This window comes from Saimiri boliviensis, chromosome 3, assembly GCF_048565385.1.
Source record: "Saimiri boliviensis isolate mSaiBol1 chromosome 3, mSaiBol1.pri, whole genome shotgun sequence".
In the NCBI taxonomy this organism is placed as follows: Eukaryota; Metazoa; Chordata; class Mammalia; order Primates; family Cebidae; genus Saimiri; species Saimiri boliviensis.
Window position 1 is genome coordinate 101,032,709 of NC_133451.1, and position 27,628 is coordinate 101,060,336.

Sequence of the window (27,628 nt, forward strand, 5' to 3'; positions counted from 1 at the left end):
GATATAAAATTGCAAGCTTCGGGGCAGGGTCTTAAACGGGTGGGGTCAGTGACTGAATTGCTCTGACTGGAAAAGAGGAAGAGAATTCTTGCTCTGGAGATGAAGGGCTCAAGGAGGAGAGACTGGGAGAAGAAGAGAGAGGAGATGAGCCTGCAGAGAAGACAAGGGCAAGGAATCTTTCTGTTACTCACATTCTGAATTGCTTGATTTGATATAGTCATAGGGACCTTTCATCCTACCAAGTTTAGGCGAGTGTATCATACACACCTGCTGTGCTTACCATGTCACTGTTTTGTGGAAATCATGAGAACAGGGCCGAATTTCATGCCTGCATGGCAAGAGTGGAAGCTAGGATTTTCCGGGCATGGGAAAGCAAGGCAGAGATGGCAGGGAGAAAACGGCAACGGCGGCCGTGCCTGGGAACCATGGGAGAAAACGGCAACCGCGGCCTTGACTGGGAACCGTGGGAGAAAACCAACGGCGGCCGTGCCTGGGAACCGTGGGAGAAAACGGCAACCGCGGCCGTGCCTGGGAACCGTGGTCTTCTGGAACCAGTGTGGGACTTCTCCCAAAATGCAGAAGTGGGTTTTTAGACACTATTTCCCAGATTTTGAGGGGGCAAGGTGACATCTGGGATGCATCGGTGGGGTATCCAAGGCCTGTCTCTTATATTCATCATTGGTACCTCTTTTCCTTTTAGAGAAACTGTAGAGGAAAGAGGAGTGTTAGAGCCAGACTAACTTGAATTTGCAACAGATCTCTGTTTCAATTGCTTAACCCATTTGAGCCACATTTTTTTCAGCAATAACAAAAATATTACAGGACACAGGATTGTGAAGAGGCTTAAATTAAATGACATCTCATCATACACTGGTGAGAAGTTCACATCTTGACGTCAAAGTGCTTGATTAAAATCCTGGCTCTACCAATGGCTAGCCATGTGACTTTGTGTAAGTTATTCAATTTCCTCTTATAAAAAATGGGGTGGCTGGGCGTGATGGCTCATGCCTGTAATCCCAGCACTTTGGGAGGCTAAGGTGACCTCAGTCACTTGAGGTCAGGAGTTTGAGACCAGCCTAGCCAACGTGGTAGAGAAATCCTGTCTCTTCTAAATATACAAAAATTAGCTGGGTATGGTAGCGCATGCCTGTAATCCCAGCCACTTGGGAAGCTGAGGCAGGAGAATTGCTCGAACCCAGGAGGCGGAGGTTGCAGTGAGCAGAGAGTGCACCCACTGCACTTCAGTCTGGGTGACAGAGTGAGACTGTGAAAACAAAAAAAATAAAGAGAAAGAAATGAAGAAAGGAAGAAAAAGGAAGAAAGGAAGAAGAAAAAGAAAGAAAGAAAGAAAAGAAGGAAGGAAAGAAGGAAAGAAGGTAGAAAGAAAAGAAAATGGGGATAATCATTGCATTTACCTCCTGTGTTGTTGAGTCAAATGAGATAATACAGTAAAGCACTTTAGTGTAATTGCCAGACAAGTTCTTCTTGCCCACTGCACAAATAAACCCAATTCACTGAGACACGTTATTGCAGTAGATAAATAATTTAATTATTGCAAGGCAGCTGAACAGGAAGATGGGATTTATTATTCAAATCCACCTCCATGGTTAGTGACTTTCGCACTTTGGTTTTATCGACATACAAGAGCTGTGAATTCCCATGCTACCGACACCTCTTTTTCCCAGAGGAATTAAATAAAAGAGAATACATTGATCACTTATGTCAGTGATGATGGTTCACAGAAGCTTAAAAAAACCTCTACACTTTTTAAAAATAAAGACCTCTGACCAAAGAACTCAAAAATGTTGATACATACATATATTTTATCTGAAAAAAAAAAAAAAAAGATGCTGTCAGTTCTAAGAAATATACTCTGTGCTTTTCTTTGCATTTCAACAATTTCCTTGTCATTTGTCCTCCAATACAGAATCTCTGATCTGCGTGTGCGCCCTCTCCCTGTGGACAGCACACTGCCTTTTCATGCTGCTCAGTTTTCCTCACACTTCAGTCTGCTTTCCTATTATTGCTTCAGGTTGATAGCAACTTTCCTTGATATTTGAGGCATACACCCAAATGCCAGGATTTTGAATCCCATACTAAATAAAGAGGGTTTTTTTTGTTTTGTTTTGTTTTGTTTGTTTTTATTTTGTAGTCTGGGTCTCACTCTTTCATCCATGCTGGAGTGCAGTGGCGCAATCTTGGCTCACTGCAGCCTTGACCTCCCAGGAGGTTCAAGCAATCCTTCCACCTCAGCCTCTCAAGTAGCTGGGACTACAAGCACATGCCACCACACCCATCTAATTTTTGTAGAGACAGGATTTTGCCCTGTTGCCCAGGCTGGTCTCAGTCTCCTGACTCAAGCGATCCTCCCACCTTGACCTCCCAAAGTGCTAGGATAAATAGTTTCTGTTTTGTTTTATTGCAGTGGCACAATCTTGGCTCACTGCAACCTCCATCTTCCAAGTTCAAGTGATTCTCCTGCCTCAGCCTCCTGAGTAGCTTGGATTATAGGGGCGTGCTACCATGCCTGCCTAAATTTCTGCATTTTTAGTAAAGACAGGTTTACTGTCTTTACTAAAAGACAAGTGACGTTGGCCAGGCAGGTCTCCAACTCTTGGCCTCAGGTGATCTGCCCACCTCTGCCTCCCAAGTGCTGGGATTACAGGTGTGAGCCACTGTGCCTGGCAAAGAGTTTTTTAAAAGTAAGTTCTGGAAAAGAAAGAAGCTTTCCTGCCTGCCGCTTGTCATGGTGGAGCAGAACTATTGAGTGTTCTGATTGTGAAGAACTCTGCTGAGACACAGAGTAGCTTTGTGTGAGAGTCCAGGCTCTAAGGTAAGAGGGCTTGGGTTCAAGTCCTACTCTGAGCTTACTTGTCTGAGCTTGGTAAAATCACTTAGTTTTTCCTCTTTTTTGGTTTCCTCAGGTAAAATAGGGTAGCGGACTCTGCAGGGAGGAATGATAAATTAATAATCCTGATGAATGGTAAATGTTCCGTATGTTGGTTCTTACTGTTAATTTGCTAGGCTATTTTAGTCAATTATTTCTGACCCAAACCAGTTTCCCACCTGCAGTTTCAGGAAGATAATAAACTAGTAGTGCTGAATTACCAGGATGCATGTAGGGCTAGTGGTTCCTTATTCCTGAATGTGCACCACCTGCACTTTGCTGTAATCTTGGATTAAAATGGTTCCGAACCTCCTGATATTAACTCATTATTTGACAGCTTCAGCTTTCTTGAGAGGTCTCGTGAGACATCTGAAACTCTTTCTGCCTGGAGCGGGAGCCAGGAAGCTTGGATTCTAGCCCCTGTTCCTCACTTCCTATGAGGGATTGGCAGCAAGGCAATTCACTTTCCTGAGCTTGTTTTTATAGACTGGGTAAGATTCAGATGAAATTTTATGGGAAATGATTTTTTAAATTAATTAAATAATTAATTAGTTTATTTTATTCAGTCCCCGTAGAGACTGCCAAAAATTGCCAACACCGACTATATTTCAAGTCATCATGGCGGGGTATTGGGAAAAGTTTTCAATTTGCAATAACTTCGCCTCGATTAAACCTTATTGGCTATGATACTGCCAGTACGCAAAGCTGTGAAATGATTTTTAAGTTGGGAAATGTCCGAAAGGCAAGTTATTGTGTGACAGGTTGATAATAATGTTAACAGCAGTAAGTGCACTTATTCTATTACTAGGTGTGACCTCAAGGCTTACCTAGAGCATGTTTTTAGTTATTTTAGTTGTCGTAATGCCGAAGATCTTAGGCATCTGATTCTTTTCCTTTTACAGTGGGGGTAGCATTTGGGCAAGATACTTTATAGAAGAAAGGTTATAAAATGTATAATAGTCAAATGTTGCTAATTATTTGCAGTGGTATATAATTTGAAGAAGGAAGATAGAGTTTTGGGGAGATTATTATGTGGAGTTACACTAACTATGTGCTTTTTGGATAACTTTGAAGAGAGTAGAGGGGGCATATAGGCATTATATTTATAGGTTCTTTGTAGATTTTTTAATTTGTATTTTTATTTGAGACAGGGTCTCACTTTGTCGCCCAGGCTGGAGTGTAGTGGCATGATCATAGCTCACTGCAGCCTTGACCTCTGGGCTTAAGCGATCCTCCCACCTCAGTCTCCTGAGTAGCTGGGACTACAGGCGCATGCCACCACACCTGGCTAATTTTTACCATTTTTTGGTAGATATTGGTTTTTGTAGATTTGTCTCACTTTGTTGCCCAGGCAGCTTTCAAACTCCTGGGCTCAAGTGATCCTCCTGTCTTGGTCTCCTGAAGTGTTGGGGTTACAGGCGTGAGCCTCTGCACCTGGCTCTATAAATGCTTTCATACTCAAAAATAAAAGAAAATACAGTCTCCTTTATTTCCAAATGTACCTTTTTTTTTAATCCTTTAACTACTTTCTTATTTTGTACCTCAGTGAACACACTTAGTGATTAGGAGAGGTTGAAAGGAGAAAGCAGAGGGTGTTTTCCATATATATATATATATATATATATATATATATATATATTTTTTTTTTTTTTCAGATGGTGTTTCACTCTGAATTTCATTACCCAGGCTGGAGTGCAATGGCACGATCTTGGCTCACTGCAACCTCTGTCTCCTGGGTTCAAGCAATTCTCCTGCCTCAGCTTCCCAAGGAGCTGGGACTACAGGCGTGTGCCACCACGCCCAGCTAATTTTTGTATTTTTAGTAGAGACAGGGTTTCACCATGTTGACCAGGATGGTCTCGATATCTTGACCTTGTGATCCACCCGCCTAGGCCTCCCAAAGTGCTGGGATTATAGGAGTGAACCACCGCGCCGGCCTTGTTTTCCGTAATCTTAACTACATTCTGTCATGGAATAAAAATGATTGATTGTCCCATGTGTTCCAGCAGAACTATTAGGTGCTCCATTTTCTGAGAACCCCTCCTTTTGAATTCTTCTGATTTTGAGGGTCACCATGGCCCAAAGCCACCACTGTTATCAGGGGACAGTCTAAGACTCCAGTCCACTCCCAAACAGGAGTTTGGAAAAGGAGTGAAAACCTTTCCCAATACCCCGCTGTGATGACGTGAAATACAGTTGGTGTTCGTGATTTTTGGCAGTCTCTACAGGGACTGAATAAAATAAATAAATTAATTTAAAAAAATCATTTCACATAAAATTTCATCCGAATTTTACCCGATCTATAAAAACAAGCTCAGAAAAGTGAGTTGCCTTGCTGCCAATCCCTCATAGGAAGTGAGGAACAGGGACTAGAATCCAAGCTTCCTGCCTCCAGCTCGAGGCAGAAAGAGTTTATTTATTTATGAGATGGAGTTTCACTCTTGTTACCTAGCCTGGAGTGCAATGGTGCTATCTCAGCTCACTGTAACCTCCATCTCCCATGTTCAAGGGATTCTCCTGCCTTAGCCTCCCAAGTACTTGGGATTACAGGCATGCACCACCATGCCCAGCTATTTTTTTTTTTTTTTTTTTTTTGTATATTTAGTAGAGACGGGGTTTCTCCATATTGATCAGGCTGGTCTTGAACTCATGACCTCAGGTGATCCCCCTGCTTTGGCCTCCCAAAGTACTGGGATTGCAGCCATGAGCCACCTCACCCAGCCAAAAGATTTTTATATATTAAATATCTACCATTGAAAAATGGCAAAATCTACCATTCAATCGACATTAAAAATCTACCATTGAAAATGAATTTGTGCAGAAACAAATTCATTTTCAATTGGAACTGAACCTCTGTTAAATCCTAGTCGGAATGTAATCATTCACTAAGAAAACCCTGATTCACGGCTCAAAAACCATGTAGATAATATAAAAGCACTTTTTCCTCAGTTTCAGAACCTTTAGTTCAGTAACTATCTATGTTTCTTTTCAGTTTTCCCCACACTTTCTTTGTGCCACTAATATAGAATTTATTTTATGCTACTGAAACATTTCAAACGCGTTGATTTTATATTGCTACATAGGTTGCACATACCTTGAAGGTGGGAACCTTGTTTTCTTTTTCTTTTCTTCCTTTTTTTTTTTTTTTTTTTGAGATGGAGTTTCGCTCTTGTTACCCAGGCTGGAGTGCAATGGCGCGATCTCGGCTCACCGCAACCTCCGCCTCCTGGGTTCAGGCAATTCTCCTGCCTCAGCCTCCTGAGTAGCTGGGATTACAGGCACGTACCACCATGCCCAGCTAATTTTTTGTATTTTTAGTAGAGACGGGGTTTCACCATGTTGACCAGGTTGGTCTCGATCTTTCGACCTTGTGATCCACCTGCCTCAGCCTCCCAAAGTGCTGGAATTACAGGCTTGAGCCACTGCGCCCAGCCTTTTTTTTTTTTTTTTTTTTTTTTTTTTTTTTTTTTAAGATGGAGTTTGCTCTTGTTGTCCAGGCTGGAGTGCCGTGGCACAACCTCAGCTCACTGCAACCTCCGCCTCCCGGGATCAAGCAATTCTGTGCCTCAGCCTCCGGAGCAGCTGGGATTACAGGTGCCTGCCACTATGCCTGACTAATTTTTGTATTTTTAGTAGAGACAGGGTTTCACCATGTTGGCCACGTTGGTCTCGAACTCCTGACCTTGTGATCCTCTCACCTTGGCCTCTCAAAGTGTTGGGATTACAGGACTGAGACACCACACTCAGGCTCTTTTTTTTTCTTTTTTTGAGACGGAGTCTCTCTTTGTCACCCAGGCACTATCTCAAGCACTATCTCGGCTCACTGCAACCTCAGCCTCCCAGGTTCAAGCGATTCTCCTACCTCAGCCTCTTGAGTAGCTGGGATTATAAGCGCACATTGCCACGCCTGGCTAATTTTTTCTATTTTAGTAGAGATGAGGTTTCACCATGTTGCCCAGGCTGGTCTTGAACTCCTGGACTCAGGAGATCTGCCTGCCCCGGCTACCCAAAGTGCTGGAATTACAGGTGTGAGCCACCATGCCTGGCGGGGCTGTTTTCCTAATCTTATTCTGGTGCTTTGTATAAGTTGTGTGCTTGAAGTGTTTCTGACTTAAATTGTGAGGGTGGGAGAGAGAGCTTGAGAAAGATAGGAGAAAAATATTAAATAAATTTCACCTTTGGAATATAATGAAATAATTTTATATTAATTGAATTTTTAGAACTTGCTCTCAATTTGATAAAGGTGACTTTATAAAATGTAATATTACTATTTTTAAAAGAACCTAAAAATTCATTTAATTTTAAAATTTAATTAAATTTTTAAATTTTAATTTTAAAAGTTAAGAATTTATTAACACTCAAGCAAGTTCCTTATGCCAGTTTTCATTAGATGGGACTTCCTGTGGCAAATATACTTGTTAAGAGCGTATTATTTTAATTGAAATATAAATGTTTACATAGTTACCACCTAGATTTCTGGATTTTTGTTTTGTTTTTGAGATGGAGCCTTTCTCTGTCACCCAGGCTGGTGCGATTTCGGCTCACTGCAACCTCTTCCCCAGGTTCAAGCGATTCTTCTGCCTTAGCCTTCTGAGTAACTGGGACTACATGCACGTGCCACTGCGCCTGGCTAATTTTTGTATTTTTAGTAGAGACGGGATTTCACCACGTTGACCAGGCTGGCCTTGAATTCCTGACCTCTGCTGGCTGTGGTGGCTCACGCCTGTAATCGCAGCACTTTGGGAGGCCGAGGCAGGTGGATCACCTGAGGTCAGGAGTTCAAGACCAGCCTGGCCAACATGGTAAAACTGTGTCTTAAAAAAAAAAAAAAAAAAAAAAAAAAAAGAGAGAGAGAGAATTCCTGACTTCAGGTGATTTGCCCACCTCTGCCACCCAAAGTGCTGCGATTACAGGCGTAAGCCACCACACCGAGCATCTGGATTTTACTAATACACATCTTTCCTTGGACTTACAAGAAAAACCTGCTAGTTGTATATGTGAAGTCTTATTCTGATCCTTGCATTATTTGGATCTGGGACTTGTAGAAACATTTTGTTTGCTTATTTACTTGCTTTTTGTTACATTTTCTTAAAAACAGAAAATTATTTGAAAGATAAGACGTATGTGTAGAGAAAATATATTTCAAATAAGTGCATTAGATTTGGGGTCACTGACGAAGTGGAAAAACTGACAGCTGTAATTCTTTGTTATGTGTAAGCTTGTAAGAAACTGGGCTCAAGGGCACTGAAGGATATATAACTTGCCTTGGCATTCAGGGTCTGCTCTCTATTGGTGGTATGTGCATAAAAATACCTTAATCCCTCAGAATTCTGCACTAGATTGAAATAACTTTTATCAGTTAGGCATAGTATATGGGAAGTCAGATATGAATGAGGTAGAAAACTCTTTAAAAATTCAAACTTAAATTATAATGTTTCTTACTGTGGGATTTGCCATTAATGCAGAAAGGATAGGAATAATGATAAAGAAAAATAGGCAAATTATGGACATTTTTCAATTTCACATTTAGAAGAATTACTTTAAAAATCTTGAATAAAATGAAGGATTGGATATCTTTACTGATTCAGGAGTAAAGTCCAGTCCATTTTTTTCCGTACATCAAATACACTATTTAATTTTACGTAAACGCGTCTTGATCCCTTTTGTAAACCAGTTACTAATAATAAACCCAATGTTCTTTTTCATTATTAATGAGACTCTAAATATTCAGAGAGATAACTTTTTTAGTTCATTGAGTAATACCACCAATGTAAGGGTTTCTGGTTTACAATTATATTATAACTTGGTGAAACAAAGTTATATTATAACTTTATTAAAAAATTAAAGTTTAATGGGATTATAAATAGTGTAAAAATACCAAAATTCTATACTCTTTTGCATTGTTTTATTATGTAATATTTTCTTTGGCATTAAAAACTAACATATCACCGGGCACGGTGGCTCAAGCCTGTAATCCCAGCACTTTGGGAGGCCGAGGCGGGTGGATCACGAGGTCGAGAGATCGAGACCATCCTGGTCAACATGGTGAAACACCGTCTCTACTAAAAGTGCAAAAAATTAGCTGGGCATGGTGGCACGTGCCTGTAATCCCAGCTACTCAGGAGGCTGAGGCAGGAGAATTGCCTGAGCCCAGGAGGCGGAGGTTGTGGTGAGCCGAGATCTCGCCATTGCACTCCAGCCTGGGTAACAAGGGCGAAACTCCGTCTCAAAAAAAAAAAACAACAAAAAAAAAAACAAAACAAAAAAAAACAAAAAAAACTAACATGTGAGAAATCTTGAAGAAGAAAAATACGTTTTCATATATTATTGTCTAGGGAATAAATGCTATATAAGTGGGCTGTGAAATCTAACTGGGTTTGCACATTGGCCCTTTCATAATTTAAAAACTATCTTTGCTGGCCATAGTGGCTCATGCCTATAATCCCAGCACTGTGGGAGGCTGAGGCGGGCAGATCACTTGAGGTTTAGAGTTCGAGACCAGCCCGGCTAATGTGGTAAAGCCCCATCTCTACTGAAAACGCACAAAAAATCAGCCACATCTGGTGGCACCTGTAATCCCAGCTACTCAGGATACTGAGGCAGGAGAATCACTTGAACCCAGGAGGTAGAGGTTTTAGTGAACCAAGATCATACCACTACACTCCAGCCTGGGCAACAGAGTGAGACTCCATCTCTAAATAAATAAATAAATAAAATAAAAACTGTCTTTGTTTTTAAAACTGACTTCAAAATATACTACAAAGCTATAGTAATAAACAAAACAGCATGGTATTGGCATAAAAGTAGACACATAGACCAATGGAACAGAATAGAGGACATAGAAAAAATTCACACACTTATAGCCAACTGATTTCCAATGAAGACATCACAAACACATTGGGGAAAAGGTGGTCTCTTCAATAAGCGGTGGTAGTCTCGACAATAAAGTCAGTCTCTTCAATAAATGGTGCATGTGAATATCCAATTTTCCTACCACCATTTATTGAAGAGACCCTTATTTTTCAATGTATACAAAAGTCAACTCAAAATGGATTAAAGACAAATGTAGTCCAGGCATGGTGGCTCACCCGTGTAATCCCAGCACTTTAGGAGGCTTTGGTGGGAAGATGGCTTGAGGCCAGGTGTTTGAGAACAGCTTGAGTAACAAAGCAAAGATCCCTTATCTACGAAAAATTTAAAAACTTTGCCAGGTATGGTAGTAAGTGCCTGTAGTTCTAGCTACTTGGGTGGCTGAGGTGGGAGAATTGCTTGAGCTCTAGAGATTGAGGCTTCAGTGAACTGTGTTGACGCCATTGTACTCCAACCTAAGTGATAACAAGACTCTATCTCCAAAAAAAAAAAAAAAAAAAAAAAAGCACTGCAACTATGAAACTACTAGAAGCAAACCCTGGGAAAATGCTTTATAACGTTGATCTGGGAAAAGATATTTTTGGATAACAGCTCAAACTTATAGGCAACAAAAGCAAAAATAGACAAGTAGGATTATACAACACTGAACAGCTGCAAAGCCAAAGAAACAATAACTGCATCTGACCAGTGGTTAATGTGTAGAATATGTAAGAAACTCAGACAATTAATACCAAGAAAATAAATAGTATGATTGAAAAAATGGGCAAAAACGGGCACAGTGGCTCACACCTGTAATTCCAGCCCTTTGGGAGGCCAAGACCAGCCTGACCAATTTGGAGAAACTCCATCTCTACTAAAAATACAACAGTTAGCTGGGCATGGTGGCAGGACCCTGTAATCCCGGCTACTCAAGGGGCTGAGGCAGGAGAATCGCTTGAACTCAGGAAATGGAGGTTACAGTGAGTAGAGATCGCACCACTGCACTCCAGCATGGGCGACAGAGTGAGATGTTGTCTCAACAAAACAAAACAAAACAAAAATAAAAAGCCACTTATGTGAAGTGTTTACTCTGGCCGGGCGTCATGACTCATGCCTATAATCCCTGCACTTCTGAGGCAAACAGATCACCTGAGGTTGAGAGTTCGAGACCAGACTGACCAACATGGAGAAACCTCATCTCTACTAAAAATACAAAATTAGACTGGGCACAGTGGCTCACACCTATAATCCCAGCACTTTGGGAGGTCGAGGGGGGCAGATCAGAGGTCCAGAGTTCAAGACCAGCCTGGCCAACATGGTGAAACCCTGTCTCTACTACAAATACAAAAAAAATTAGCTGGTGGTGGCAGGCATCTGTAGTCCCAGAAGGCTGAGGCTGGAGAATCGCTTGAAGCCAGAAGGTGGAGGTTGCAGTGAGCTGAGATTGTGCCATTGCACACCAACCTGGCAACAAGAGAGAAACTCTGTCTCAAAATAAATAAATAAATAAATAAAATGTTTACTGCAAGAAATATATATATATGTATGTATGTATGTATGTAGATATGTATGCATATAATAAGACAATTATAGTACTAAACCAGGCACCTTTGACCAAATCATAACCTCCTCTTTGATTCTGCTTCACTCTAAGCCTCTTTCAAATTCTTTTTCCTGAGCTGGAAGACCGATCAGATGCCCGTGGGGTCAGTGCCAAGCACGTTCCCAGCTGGGCGACTGTGTACCTTTCTCTAGGATTGCAATATGCCCTTCCCCCAAACTCCTTGTTTTAAATTTAACCCACTGGGAAGTTCATTTTTCAATCAAAGCCAAAAGGAGATGTGGGACAAGTCAGTCTTCACTTTGAATGTCCTTTTCCTGCTCCCGTCCCTGGCAAGGGTTCCAGAAGAGCCTGGCTGTTGGGTTTACATGAGGTCACGGGAAGATCTAAGCCCAGTTCTGCCTAGAGTGGCTCCTGCAAAGGCTGAAACCATGAGTGCTGCTTCCTTAACCCTCTCAGTGATCATGACTCAAAGGAGAGACCTCAAGGGTGCCAGGAGCACAGGTGCTTGGGCTGTGTTCCAGGAAAGAAACCTGTCCAGGCAAACAGATCAGGCTGTCATATGGAAACATGAATCAGAGATGGTGGTTTTGGGGTGATTTGAACAAATCAGGTTAGTTTAGTAAAGCTCGGAAGTGGCAGAAGCTTCTCCCCTGGACTACTCATTGAACACAGAACAAGACATGAGCGTGGACTCAGACTGAGTCTTAGCGAGATGCAGGCTTGTCTCCTCCCACAGGGCCTTGGACTGCCAGGACAGACACTGCTACATGCCTTCCACCACGCAGGAGTCACGGTAAGAGGAGTGATTGGGTGGAAAATGGGGAAAAAAAGCAACAACAACTAGATTGTTTTTGGCTTTTTAACATGGAGACAGTGATAAGTGGCAACAACAGCAAAAGAAAAGAAAACTTGAAGAGACCAGTATTTAACTTTCCCATCCACCCAAGTCTCACACTTAAGTTCTATTTCCATCTCCCCCATAAGCACCACTGAACTAAATATATATTTCAAAGCACCCAAACCAGTCCAGACCTTCTGGAAACCAAGAGCCTCAGCCAGAGCTGTCACCTCTCTTGGGTCCAGGGGAGAAGAGGGCTCAGGGAAGGGCACGTCGTAACTCACTTAGCGCAAAGCACAGGGCAGCGGTGGTGAGCTTGGGCATGGGCACTTGACAGGGACCCTGTTGGCAGTCACAGCATCCGTGCTGACATGTGAGGAAGGGGACTCTTTGATAATTCTACTTGGTACCAGAGCCAAGCAAACATGACTAAAGGGAGCTGGGTCAGCAGAACAATAAACTGAGTCTCAGGAACACGACAGACCCTTCGAGGCAGGATCCAGGCAGGCAAGAAAAAGAGACCAAAGCACAAGGTGATCAAGGCCGCTACGAAAGGGCTGATCCTTCTTGCAAGGACTGGAGAATGCACTCGACTGCTGGCTGATCAATTGGCGAGTATGCATGACAAGGCCCAGCCTTGGCTCCACAGAAAGCCACGAAGCAGACTTAATTGATACAAAAGTTTCCACTTCTGCCCCACCCCAAGTCCCCATGGCTCCATCACCTGATTTTCATTTGGACTTCTTTTACAGCTAAAGTAGATATAAATGGGTAAACACAAACCCCCAACCCCACCCCCCACCAGGGAGGACATGGCTGTAGATTCTATGTCACAGCTAGAAGGGTGTGGGTGCCAAGGAGAAAAACAGACCAATACTGGCCTCGGCTGATGTGTCAGAAAACGTGGGAAAGGAGTGTCATGGATGCTTCTGAAGCATGTGAGCATGATTTTGGATGGAGGCCGGCTGGCAGGGACTGCCTTCGCCTAGCTACTGCTGCTTCCTGTAAGGGACATCTTTTTTTTTTTTTTTTTTTTTTTTCCCCTGAGTAAATGATGATTCGTCTTCCATGTAGCATCCGTTTGGATCACCATGCTAATTATATCTGGAAAGGGGTGTTTTAGGGGAGTGTATTTAGGAGACGGAGAAAGAAAAAACTTTAAAACAACCTAGATTGCTCCAAGTTCTCAAAGTTTCTGTCTCTTTTGTAGGAATGGTAAGTCAACTATAAGAAAATATTTTAATTCAATATTAAGAGGAAGAAAAACACACTTTGGAAAGCATACAGAAAAAAGGTGCTTAATGTTGGATCACTTATAAAATGGAAACTCAGGGAGTCTAAATAAAAATGCACCTTTGGTCAACTTTTGCATTTTTTTTTTGAGATGGAGTTTCACTCTTGTCACCCAAGCTGGAGTGCAATGGCGTGATCTTGGCTTACTGCAACCTCCGTCTCCCAGGTTCAAGTGATTCTCCTGTCTCAGTCCCCCAAATAGCTGGGATTACAGGTGCCCACCACCATGCCCAGTGAATTTTTTGTATTTGTAGTAGAGATGGGATTTCACCACGTTGGTGGGGCTGGTCTCAAACTCCTGACCTCAGGTGATCCACCTGCTTCTGCCTCCCAAAGTGCTGGGATTACAGACGTGAACCACCGTGCCCGGCAACTTTTGCTTTAATTCCTCGTTTGACTTCACATCCCAGTGCGCACGGAAAGGACAGCTGCCATGAGAGGTGTGGAGCTGGAGGAGTCCCAGGAGCATCAGAAGATTCAAGGGTTGTATTCTGGCAGTTTCTTGATCTTCTCTTTCTCAGTCTCGCTTTCGTCATCACTTTCATCAGCAAGGAGTGTGAGTAGCCCATGACGACCTGCTCTGACAAAATGCCATCCAGAGTCTTTACCTCCTGGGTTGCACTGGAAGACTTGGGCTTGTGGTTTCTGTACCTCAGTACCCTGAAGGCCGGGGATGGGTTCCAGCTGATGGTGCTCTTGTCAGTGGCCACAGTGATGCTGCTCTTCCCACAAGCCAGGCTCCGCAGTCTCCAGCCACAGAGATCCTGCACTGCTTTCAGGTATGGTAGATTCAGGGGAGGTGTTGGTGGCACCCCCAAAAAACAGACAGGCCATCTACTTCACTGATGGCAAAGGAGCAGGTATAACCAGCACAGATCTGGGAAGCCCCACTCCCAGAAAAGTCAAACAGCTTCACCAGGCGGCAGACCATCTCATCCTCTGCTCTGCTTGACATAGCCAGCCATAGCCACCAAAGTCCCAGAAGAAGACCCGCTTCTGGGAGTCCAGGACCAGCGTGTGGTTAGCATCAGAGGCCACATCTCGCATAGCCACATTTGGTACAGGCAGAATCTGTCAATCTTTTGTCTTCTCAATGAACATGGCTACTCACTTGGGCACCAGTTCACAGTCGTACTCTATCTGCTGTGCCCAGGCAATGAACTTCCCATCCGAGTTGTGTCCCAGCTGACCATATTGAGGGCACCCAAAGGAATAGAGGTTTCCTTTGCACACTGTTATTATACTGAATTCAGCCCCACAGGCCACTTTGGTAATTGGCTAGCCATGTACATTATCTGCGCAGGGATCTGGACAGCGTGTATTTGGTTGCCAAGGCCCAGCTTCCTGATCTTGTTCTCCCCAAGCCCAAACACGGAGCCCGTTTCCGTCAAGGCCATGGTGTGGTTCCGCCCACAGGCTGCAGAGACGATTACTTTGTGGCTGAGACCCTCGATGAGTCTGGGGGATTCCGCTCTCAGTGTCTCCATTTTCCAGCTGCCCCTTCTTTAAGGAATTTTAAAAAGCTAATCCTAGCACTTAGTGCAGGGCTAATAACTTGCAGCGAATGCCAGAAACTAAGTACTCAGACAAGTCCAGCTGAGCGGGGCTGGGGGTAGCTCTTCCAAGAGAGTCCGCTCCAGCATTCGTCCACCAAGGACGAATTTTTTGAAAGGGCTTGTATTAAGTACAAACATCCACTAGATGGTTCTTTGAGGTGGGTTGCTGAGGTACCTGTGACCTTGTGCACACTCAAACTGCATTCTCAGGGGCTGTTTTCAGCATTCCTTATCACACCACACACTCCACTCCCTGTTCTGTTTTCAGGGTCAAAGAGTTTCATTCCCATGCACAAATAACATACACAGTGCTTCAGTATTTCTTCATGCCTCGACCTCAAATTCCATGAACTTAAGCTTGAATATGTTGCCATGCACCCCCTACATCTCCCCTTTCTTTAATTCTTAGACCATTCTAGTCATCCAATGCAAGGTAAGCCTCTATCGTTCTTTCCTGGTTGTAGATGCGTCAGGTGGCAGCACCCAGCCATCTGCAGATGCCTAGCAGATACAAGAAAGAGTAAGTATAGTGGCCATCACCCGAAAGTGTATCTTTAACCCAGACAACCAAGTGTTGGGGTTTAACCACTGAAAGCCTTCTTGTAATTGCTGAAGGGGACGTGTAATTCCTGTGACCATTCTTCAAGTTGTTTATCTTATTCACATTTAAGAGTGGAAACTTGAGAAGATAAATGGTTGTGATAAGCCCCCTGCAGGTGTGCTTTTCTAAATAACTACAAGGTGGAATCTCCTTCCCAGCTTTGGGTTAAATTTACAGGCAGCCACAATTCTGCATGCTGTTTTAAAATCATGACACAGGTTATATTTAACTGTGTAACCTTTTGAAGAGACAAGCATGTAGCATACTAGCTACTGGAAGAGACTTTAGCACTATAAAAGGATTGATTTGGCTCTATGTTAGGAACACCTTGCCCAAGCAGAAGTGTATCAGGGTGTGTAGTACAAATCCAGACCGTAACAGTAACATTACTGTGGAAAAGGAGGGTAGAGTTGCCACTACTAGTAATGTACTCACCATGTGAAAGAACCCTTTCAAAAAAAGGAAGTCCTAATCTCCAAATTGGGGTATGAGCAGGGCTTAAAACTTGTTTCCATTTTAGCTGTAATATAGATCCTGAAAGCCCATACTCTGACCCGCTGATAGAATTATTGGAGGAATTTCCAAATTCAATTGTTTGATTTGCCCCCATAGGGTCTCCAATCAAGTAAAGTGCCATTAACAAACAGAGGCCCCTGGTGTGGCGCAGCTTGTCTGTGCGGAGACCACTGGACAGCCTCAAACTTATACCTTCAGTTCCTACTCGGATGGCGTAGAGGAAGATGAGGCACTTGTGCAGCTTTATAAGAAACCTCACTAAGATGAGTGGTAACAGCAGAAATAAAGGTCAAATTTACAAGCTTAGCATTCCTTTTGGGCAGATAGTGCAGATATCCTGAGGAATGAGAGTAACACACTTGTCATGTGCTACTGTGGAAAAATAAAGAGGGAGATGACTAGACATAAGGTCAAGGAGTCATTAAGTTTAATCCATCTCAAATTTTCAGTTAAAGGGTGAGACAGGGATATCCATTGACCTGTCCAAGAAATATCATTAGATGACAAAGGCGGGTCAGCATCCCACCATGTAATAACATTAAAAACAAGGGGATTTATTGTTTCCTATGATCCATGTTAGAGGAAGTAAAAAAAGAAGAAGAAAAAAAAAAAAAGTAAAGAAAAGGGGATTTAGAACATGACTCCAATAAACGTGTTCTTAAGCTGATCCTACTTGGCATAGGACAGGAATTACCAGCCACCCTAACATCCATGGCTGTCTTACTTTCTCAGAAATTTCCCCAGTTACCGCCAGATACATAATAAACTGGTTCTCTGCAGTTGCAGGCACTTCCACGGTGGCAAGCCAGTTAGTTGCTTGTTGATCCAATTTCTTTAGCTGTCCTCAGGTAATGTCAGGTGACTTCCAAGGCATGACCATCATTGCTGGTCGATTCTCCAACAACAGGTCCTGTTTTGAAGGAGAGAGCCCCGTATTTCCCCTTTTTTGTTTATTAAGATACACTTTAAGAGTTTCTTTTCTTTTTTTCTTTTTTCCGTATCCACACATCTATTCTCTGATACCTTAAGAGTTTTAATGAGTTCATTTAATAATGGCCTGACTGGTTGTCACAGGGGATGCCAGTTTTGTGTTGTATATGTGAAAGTTGCAATGCATATGTAAATTGAACGCTAAGATAGTAAGATCCATTATCAGTTTTTATAGTTTGTCAAAGGCCTAAAATCATAATAGATTCAAACAAATGAGCCATTGCATCTTTAGTTTTTTCCTCTGGTCCAGGGGCTAACATCTATTAAGCCTGTATAAGTGTCCATGGTAACGTGGAGAAATTTAAAGCATCCAAAGGGTGAATACTGAGTAACATTAGTTTGCCAGGTAACATTAGGCACCAAACCTCAAGGATTGACACCAAGCCCTAAGGAAAAAAAAAAAAAAAAGAATGCCATTGGCCATTAGGATGAGTTTTAATAATCATGTGAGCTTGAGCAAGTGTCAAATGAAACTGTTGTTGAAGACTGTGAGCATTCTGATAAAAAAAAAAGCATGATCAGCTTGAGCTTGAAAAAATGCAGGAAAGTCTGCAAACCACATTTGTGGTTGTACCAGAGCATCAGCGCGAGCGTTCCCTTCTGATGAGGGACCAGTTAATCTAGAATGAGAGCCAATATGGGTGATGTAAAGATGGTGATGATGGGAGAGAGGAGCTCTCGTGCTGCAAGAAACGAAGCTAGTAGAGATTCATTAGTAATGCCCTTCACGTGTGCAAGATTTAAATGAGTAATGCTATACACTGCATAAGCAGAATCACTAACTATACTTATGTCTTGGTGAGAAAATGTATGTAAGGCCAATATTAGGGCACCTAACGCCACCTCTTGCATTTTAAAATGTTCCTGGATTTTGTGTTGCCAGTTTTGCATGGCACCTTGCCACACTGTAGCCGTCTTTTCAGGTTTTTTTTTTTTTTTTTGAACCATCTGTAAAGACAGTAGTGGTGCGAAGCAAGGGCTCAGAAACAATAGACACAAATTTAACAGTTTCTAGAAAGTTCAGGAGCTTAGAGGCTGATAAATGGAAGCTGATATTATAAATAGAGTCAGCCATTGCTACTTGCCAATTGAGATTACAAGCTAAGCGTATGAAATTGTTCCTTGCTTAATGGTAGGAAAAGAGTAGCAGGATTATATCTTTGTAACTGGACAAATGCTGGCACCCCTTTGTGAGAAGAGAAGCCATTTAATCTGTGGTCTTTTGTATATGTTTGGAGGGATTATGAGACAGGTAAATAGCACATAAAATACAGAAATGGCAAAAGAGAAAGCCTACCTGTCGAACTAAGGCATGGAAGGGATGGATATTTTAAGTGATTTTTATCATATTTTGGCCCTTGAAAGTTATTAGAATGTGACTGCAAGTTGCGAGGATAATAAACCTGCATTGAGTTAGCTTAAGTGTGCAAAAAAAAAAAGAAGAAAAAAAAGAAGAAAACTTGTTTTAAAAGTCTTTAGGTGCTGGCTATTTACTTGCATTAGCCCTCAGCTGGAATGTCTTAGAACTGAGCTTGGGGAAGTAGGGCCATGGCCAGTTTCTTCCCATCTGCTCCGGGCTCCTTAAGCAGCTTCTTTTCTTAATAGCCTGCCACCTGTTGCTGCTCTTGCCCTGAGAGGAAGGAAGGAAGACTACAAGTAGCAGCAAGAGGCCAGAAAATAACCAGGTGGTAAAGTACACGTATATAAGCACAGAGACTAGAGGCAAGAGGGTAAGAGGCTGGGAGAAAAGCAGTCCCTCATCCTCCAGACCGCCTACGCTTGGAGCCAAGCTTGTAAGGTAAGGTCCTGAAAACATACTGGGCTTTTTATGATTTTTACCACCCCAAGCAGAGAGGCTCTGGGGAAGAGCAGACATGCAGCACAGGGTCTGCTTTGAAGTTTCCCAGCCACGGTGTTTTTAAACATTTTATTTAAACGAACAAAATTCCTCACTGCTGCATCTATTTTCTGAAGACAACAGTAGCTGGTAGAGCTCGTCCACCTTTGGCATGTAACATGTGGCTACAGGAAAGTGCCCGTCATTAGTAGGCTTCTCTCCCAGAGCTCGGTACTCTAGGCTGCTCCACACCCCGGTGCCCACCTTAGGCTAGTAAGGTGGGGGTGCGTATGGACTGTTTCTTAGCCCTTCCCTTAAGGATCCAGGGAAGACAAGAAATTGCTTTTCAGCTGTGACTTGCGACGGGTAGCAGGGAAGGGTAGAAGTAGGAAAAGCAGCAGCACAGCAAGCAGCAGGCCACTTTCTGGGCACAGTTACCAAGGCAAGTGACCACGGTGAAGAGAATTCTCAGGACCAGGCTGGAGCTGACTGCAGCCACCTGGGAACATGGTCTGTGTCTCTTGGCCTCCCCTCTGTCACCACAAACCCAGAAAGGGGCAACTCGCCTAGGCTGCCAGTGACCAAATCGGTACTCCATGGCATCTTAGCGACTCTCCTGCCCCAGGCCTCTGTGTGGCAGCAAGAAAGCCAGAGCTTTCTGAGATAAAACCCAGAAGGCAGCATGCAACTTTCCCTTATACTCCAGGGAAACCGAAGAAGACAAGGCCAGAAAGGCCGATACTGGAAGTAAGAGGTGAGAACTTGCATATTAGAAAGACAATCATAATTAGCCACCTTCCTTCCCGCCTGGAAGCACCGCTCCAGCAGGGGAGTTTGTCAAGGAGATGCCACCACCCAATCATATAGACGTTTGCTGCCCGGCGTCTTATCCAATAACCATCCCTTGGACTGCTTCCAATCTCCTTAAGGGGGATGAGAGGTGCTGCTGCCTGAACCAGGCCAACAGATGCAGGTCCCTTTAAGGGTAGAGGAAAAGGTAGCTTTTCTATTGGGGGAGCAAAAGGCTGCAGTCAGCCCTTATCCTCACTAGAAAAAGCCTCTTTCTTATTCCCCATGAAAGGGAATGATACGGGGAGAGAAGTGTCTCCCTGTTGTTCTGGTTTCTGTTTTTCCTTCTCCTTTAAATCTCCTGAATTACTTTCAGTTGGAGAAGATGGGCAGTTTGACTCGCCACAGTCTGGCAGACAGAGAGGCTACAACGCAGAGCGTACCAGCACCCAGGTGGTCAAAATGTAACATTGGTAAAATGACCTTGCTCATATCCTCTTCTCAGGCAGCAACCTACCTGCTCCCGTAACTCTAAATCTAAGGTTCCTTGATCAGAAAACCAACGGCATTCCCACTGAATTAAGAGCATAAGCTTGTGTAGAGCTCCAGGCTCTGCAGTGCACTGAATAGCCTTAAGTAGCTGTTGCACTGTTTTAAAAAAATACATTCTGCTCTTTGGTCATTTCTTGATCCATGAGAATCTAGCCCCTTATATTTAATGTGTGCATCCCATCCTCCTGATGGTAGTCAGGACTGTTTCTTACCAGAATTCCCTGAAAATTGATGAGCTCTTCACTTTCATGTGTAAATTTAAGGCGATCATGTTGGGGCACCAGTTGCAGAGCTTATGGCTTGCAGTGAATGCCAAGAACAAAGTACTCAGACAGTGCCAGCTGAGTGGGGTTAGAGGGTAGCTCTTCCGAGAGTGCCCCAGCATCCATCCACCAAGTATTTGTTGAAAGGGCTCGTATTAACTATAGACTAGATGGTCATTTGAGGTGGGTTGCTGAGGTACCTGTGACCTTATACACACTCAAACTGCATTCTCAGGAGGCTGTTTACAGCATTCCTTATCACACCACACACTCCACTCCCTGTCCTGTTTTCAGAGCCAAGGAGTTTCATTCCCATGCACAAATAACATACATAGTGCTTCAGTATTTTTCTATGCCCAATCTCAAATGCCTTGAACATAAGCTTGTATATGTTGCTGTGTACCCTCTACACTTTGGGAGGCTGAGGGGGTCAGATCATGAGGTCAAGAGACTGATATACTGGCCAACGTGGTGAAACCCTGTCTCTACTAAAATTTAAAAAATTAGCTGAGTGTGGCAGCATGCGCCTGTATTCCCAGCTACTTGGGAGGCCGAGGCAGGAAAATCACTTGAGCCCAGGAGGCGGAGTTGCAGTGAGCCAAGATCATGGCACTGCACTCCAGCCTGGTGACAGAGCGAGACTCCATTCCCCACCCTCCCACCCCCGCCACTCCGCCCAGAAAAAAGCTGATCTCATAGAAATAGAGTGGAATAATGGTTACCAGAGGGTCAGGGTGGGGTTGGGGGTAGGTAGGGGCAATTGAAATGAGAAGAGGTTAGTGAACACATACAGGATTGCAGCTAGTTTGAAGAAATAAGATCTGGTGTGCTATTGCACAGTAGAGTGACTATATTTGACAATACTGTACATTTCAAAATAATGAGAAGGTTTTAAATGTTCTTACTACAAAGAAATTATAAATGTTTGAGGTGATGGTAAGGTAATTACCCTGATTTGATCATTTCACGATGTATACACATATTGAAAGATTACACTGTGTCCCATAAGTATTCACAATTATGGGTCAAAAATAAAATGTAAGAAATCCCTGTCTTTGGAAATTATCTTTTTCTTTTCCTTTTTTGAGATGGAGTCTTGCTCTGTCACCCAGGCTGGAGTGCAGTGGCTTGATCTTCACTGTGGTCTTGCACTATGACTTCTGCCTCCTGGGTTCAAGCAATTCTCCTGTCTCAGCCTCCAGAGTAGCTGGGATTACAGGCACCTGCCACCACACCTGGCTAATTTTTGTGACGGGGATTCACCATGTTGGTCAGGCTAGTCTCAAACTCCTGACTTTAGGGTTCCACCTGCCTTGGCCTCCCAAAGTGCTAGGATTACAGGCATGAGCTACCACATTCAGCTTGGAAATTACTATTTAAAGCTATGAGTTATCTATCTACTTATTTGTTGTCCCTGTTTGACTTGTAGACTTTGGTACAGACTGAAGAATAAAATTCCTGTTGTTAACTGCATAATAACCTGTTTTGTTTTGTTTTTGAGATGGAGTTTCGCTCTTGTTGCCCAGGCTGGAATGCAATGGTGCGATCTCTGCTCACCTCAACCTCCGCCTCTTGGGTTCAAGTGATTCTCCTGCCTCAGCCTCCCGAGTAGCTGGGATTATAGGCATGCACCACCATGCATGGCTAATTTTGTATTTGTAGTAGAGACGGGTTTCTCCATGTTGGTCAGGCTGGTCTCAAACTTCCAACCTCAGGTGATCTGCCCGCCTCAACCTCCCAAAGTGCTGGGATTACAGGAGTGAGCTGCCGCACCTGGCTAAAAACCTGTTATTAATAAACAAACTCAAAACAATATCAAAACGAAAGTTTCTTTGTTATGAAGACCTCTGTTTTTAAAAAGCATTCAGCAGAAACAAACAATATACTGTATCCCAGAATATCAGCATCACTTCCAGAAAATTATTCCAAGTTTCACAGCAGTTTACTGGGTTCCATGGTTTTGGGGAATTGAAAAGTCCCTCTGTTATACCTGTATTCAGTTTTTCCTTCTATTGTATCCCCCTTTTATGGGTTGAAAGTGTCTCCTCAAAAGATGTTAAAGTTCTAACCCCCAGTACTTGTGCATATGACTTTATTTGGAAAATAGGGTTTGCCGATGATCAAGTTAAGATGAAGTCATTAGGGTGAGCCTTAATCTAGTATAATTGAGTCCTTACAAAAAGAGGAAATTTTTGTCACAGAAACTGACCCTTAGAGAAGACAATGTGAATACGCAGGGATAAGGCTGTCTGTTTAATAACAGTCGATGAACACTTGAGGCTCCCAGAAACTAAGAACTCTTTCAAATAATCAAAATGTTAGGTTGTTTGTTTTGAGACAGAGTCTCACTCTGTCACCCAGGCTGGAGTGCAGTGGCACAATCTTGTCTCACTGCAATCTCTGCCTCCTGGGTTTAAGCAATTCTCATTCCTCAGAGGCCTCCTGGGTAGCTGGGATTACAGGTGCATGCCACTATGTCCAGGTAATTTTATTTATTTATTTAGTTAGTAGAGATGGGATTTTACCATGTTGGCTAGGCTGTTCTTGAACTCCTCCTGGCCTTAAGTGAGCAGACTGCCTCAACTTCTCAAAGTGCTGGGATTATGGGCATGAGCCACCACACTTTGATCACATGCCAGTTTTCTAAGTGTTTACATTTTGGTTTCCTGCATATACCCCAACATCCATATCTTTTACCTGCCCACCATGTTCTCACTTCTGTTTAAATCAGATTTTACCTGCCCACCATGTTCTCACTTCTGTTTAAATCAGATTCTGTTTAATTCAGATTAAATCTGAATGTTGAAGTCACTGGTGTCCTGGAATACATTGCAAATGATTCCTACTTACTTTTCACTGACACTAAGTTTCCTTTCCCTGGGTAGGTTCTGCTTGCTTAAATTTTTTATGTGAAGGTACCCTCAGCATTTAGAAGACATATGAATTCAAAACAATTATTTTGAGGAGAGTACATAAAAGTACTCTGAACCATGGAGTACTATTACACGGAAGCTTTGATTATAACTACCAGTTTTACATGATACATGTAGTTATCTATGTACTATGATTCCTATCTCCTCCCTTACTGTGAAAGGGCTGGTTAATTGAGGAGAATGTGAAGGTCATTCCATCACAAAATGCTCTAACTCGGAGTATTGAAGCATTAACAAGATTTATTCTGATTACCAGTGTTTTTTCTTATGCATCTCTTTTCATTATCTGATTCACATCTCTCACCGGTGGTGTCAGTCTAAATGGTTGAATATTCTCAGAGTGTAGTAAATATCACAACACAGCCCCTTAATCTCACAATAAGGTTTTTTTTTTTTTGTCTTAATTTTATCCTATTTTATCCTTGTCTATTTTGGAATATGGATTAGTTGCTTTTTTTTTTTTTTTTTTTTGAGATGCAGTCTTGCTGCTCTGTTGAGCAGGCTGGAGTGCAATGGGATGATCATAGCTTACATTACAGCAGCCTCAGTTTCCTGGAGCAAGTAGATCCTGCCACCTCAGCCCCCTGAGTAGCTGGGACTACAAGCATGAGCCACACCTGGCTAAATCTTACATTTTTGGTAGAGATGGGGTCTCACTATGTTTGCCAGTCTGGTCTCAAACTCCTGAGTTCAAGCAATCCTCACACCTTGGCCTCCTCAAGGTGCCAGGATTTCAAGTGTGAGCATTACTTCTAGCCAGCTGCTTCCATACCATAGGATTTGTTCTTACCATGTTTCCTAATGTGCTTTGTGCTATTTCCTACTGTTCCAGGACACAAAAGTAAAAAAAATTCATATATTTACAGGTATATAATGTATAATGTTCAAATACATATATATGTATATATGTGCTTTGTGTATATATATGTATGTGTGTGTGTGTGTGTGTGTGTGTGTGTGTGTATTGTGTTTGGTGTCTGGCTCCAGAGTTATACCTTTTATTAGTTTAACCATTATAATTGGCATCATCCTGCTGTCAGATTTACTCTAATGAAGAAATAGATTCCTGTTTATTATTTATACTGAAGGAAGGGTTTATTGAATGATGACTAGTTTTTGAAATTAAAATATCACGAGATAGTGACCCAATTTATTATGGGATTTGATATGTTTGATGGAGGGGACAGAAAATATTTTTAGCAAGTATGATTCCTAATTTTTGGGGTTTGGGTCTGAGAGGAAAGACTTCACCTTCAAGATCCCCTATGGACCAATTCCAGATATTGGAAACAGACACTTGGCAGATCTTTGGAGTCCTGTGTGGACTTGTGACCTCCTATCCTAAGTCCAGTCACAAATTTTTTACCATCTTGAATTGTACAGTGAGAAATGAAGGGCCTTGGTCAAATGTTTCTCCTTTGTGCCATGGTGTACTTTGGGCATATCTTTAACTCTGCATTGACTGTAAGGCTCTTCATTTTAGCTTTGTAGATGAGTGTGGTGCTTAGTTTCAAATTCTGTCTCTGCTACCTTCTAGCTGTGTGAACCCGGGTGAATTACTTATCTGAGTTTTAGTTTTCTAATGTGTAAAATGAGAATAATAAAGTGCCCAATTTACAGTGTGGTTGTAAGAATGAAATAAGACATATGATGGTTCGGGATAACAGTATGTGGTAAGCGTTGAGTCAATGACATCTATTACTATAACCTCTTGTGCTGCTCATGAATTCATGTCGTATTTGCAAAGAGCTTGGCTGCAGCCCTCTGAGGAACTGTTAAACTGAACTGATTGATCAGAGTTTGGTCACATAGTGCCCACATTATACAGAGCCAAGGAACCAGTTAGGTCTGGACATGTTGGTGGATCACTTAAATTCATGCCACTGGCCATGAAGGACCTTGAACAAAAGCATTTCCTTGGTTCATTGCAAACCTATCACTAGTGTTAGAAGAACAACCTATGCATATGTGAGTTAGAGGCATCACCTCTGTGGAGGAAGCATCATTGCAGTTACTTATTGACTTCTTGCTGTGCTATATTTTATATAATAATGCTTTAATGTTTTAGTCAAAATGAAAATATCTTTAAGTGAACTCAAGCACACACTGAATTGCTAAAAAGTTGTATGACAAAATAAAGTGTTGTAATGACATTTTTATGAGTCAATATTTACTGCATGTCAATAAAATTCTGCACTATTTTAGTTGAACAGGAAGACTAGTTCATAAAAAGCCTATTACCCTAAGCTGGGTGTTAATAATCTCTTTGTCTGTGTTAATATTACAATATGCTGCATAATGCCAGGCTTGGAATACAAAAGTTCAGGGTTATATAAATGTTCTGGCATGCATAACTGTTTGAGTAAGACACTTGGAATTCCAGCTTGTCCAGCAGTTTAACTAGGCTATGCAAACAATAGGGGTGAGAACATAACAAAATGCCCCTATTTCAATGATTCTTAATACAGCTGTCTTTTGATGGCTCTCTCACAAATTGTTCAGTCCTGAGAGTCCCATATCGTTTTCCTGTTGATAGTTCACTGTCTTTACACAAGGAAACTTGCTAAGTGTCTTAAGAGGTGGTGACAGTCGTTATTTTTTTTAAGTTATCTGAAGAAAACTACCTTTTTTCTCATTAGATTTTATATAAAAATTAGTCCTTAAGTTGGTATATATAGTGTATAGGTACTTTTGGGACACTAGTCATTAAAATGCAAAAAAAAAAAAAAAGCAATTAGCTTTTAAGAACAAATGTCTCACTTTCTTAACATAGAGCAGACCCTTCTTCATCACTGCCAACTTTCTACTAACCTGATAGATATGCAAGGATTCTGTTCTGAAGAGAAAAATAGCTAGTGGTTCATTGACAATTGACTCTGGGCCAGAGTCTGACCTAAGCGTGTATATGTATTAACTCACTAAATATGTGTATTAACTTACCACCTTGAGGTAGGTAATTTTATCTTTTCCATTTTACAAATTAGGAAACCAAGGCCCACGGAGATCAGATAACTTGCTTTAGTAAGTGGTTGAACAGGGATTCAAATACAGGCTAATTAGGCCAGGTGTCGTGGCTCCCCACTATAAGCCCAGCATTTTGGTAGGCCGAGGCAGGTTGGATCACCTGAGGTCAGGAGTTTGAGATCAGCCTGGCCAACATGGAAAAAGCCTGTCTATTAAAAATATAAAAATTAGCTGGGATTGGTGGCACGTGCCTGTAATCCCAACTATTTGGGAGGCTGAGGCAGGAGAATTGCTTGAACCCAGGAGGTGGAGGTTGCAGTGTGCTGAGATCTCCCTCCAGTCTAGGAGACAGAGTGAGACATTATCTCAAAAAAAAAAAAAAAAAAAAAAAAAAAATCCAAAAACAAAAACAAAAAACCAAATATAGGCTAATTGGCTCCAGTATCAGAGTTCTTCAACACTAAACTATTTGTGTTTTGGATGCCAAAAAAGACTTTGTGAACATCAGCTGAGAACATTCTAGATATAATTTTTTCCTAATATTTAAAAAAGGGGGAAAAAGAAAATGATGAAAATTTAGAATAGATTTTTTTCTTACCCAAAAACATCTCATGGAAAATACATGTCAAAAAGCCTTTTGGAACACTGCTCTTTTGGGCTTTCATGCTTCATGTCTTGGTGAAAGGACAAAGTTCGGAGTCAGGAGGTTCTGGTTCCAGACTCTGTGGTTAATAGTTGTATCACATTGGCTAAGTCGCTCTTTCTCTTTGGACTCTTTTTTCCAAGTGAAAATATTAATGTACTGTTATTAATCATATAATTATTGGGAGAATCGGAACTGATAGGAAATGATTTAAATACCAAGTGTAGAAATATAAAGTGGTATTTATAGCTGTTTATTATCACTAGCCACATGTGGGATCATGTCACCTCAGACTTAGAAAAAGTGTTAGTCACTTAGTAACAGGGTGTAGTGGTGGGGTGGAAAGAGCTGTAACATTTGTCCTGCATTAAAATCTCTTCTCAGCCACTTATTTACTTAATAATCTTGGGCTGGTGATTCAACTTCTCTGAGTCTCAGCTTTATTTGTAAAAGAGGGTTATACTTTTCTTTCTAGGGGTATGAAGATTAAGTGTAATGTCCTGTCACATGCTCTCTCAGGAAATCCTCAGACAGCCTAAAAGAAAACAAAACA

At 42.1% G+C, this 27,628-nt stretch overlaps 1 non-coding gene and 1 pseudogene across 1 annotated transcript; both read right to left on the minus strand.

Moving 5' to 3' along the window:
* Positions 1-3,453: 3,453 nt before the first annotated feature.
* On the minus strand, positions 3,454-3,594 carry LOC120363692 (U4 spliceosomal RNA). The gene has a single exon (XR_005579149.1). It is a non-coding gene; the product is annotated as a U4 spliceosomal RNA (small nuclear RNA).
* Positions 3,595-13,908: 10,314 nt separating this feature from the next.
* Positions 13,909-20,387, minus strand: LOC101028836 (protein RCC2 pseudogene; annotated as a pseudogene).
* Positions 20,388-27,628: the final 7,241 nt, after the last annotated feature.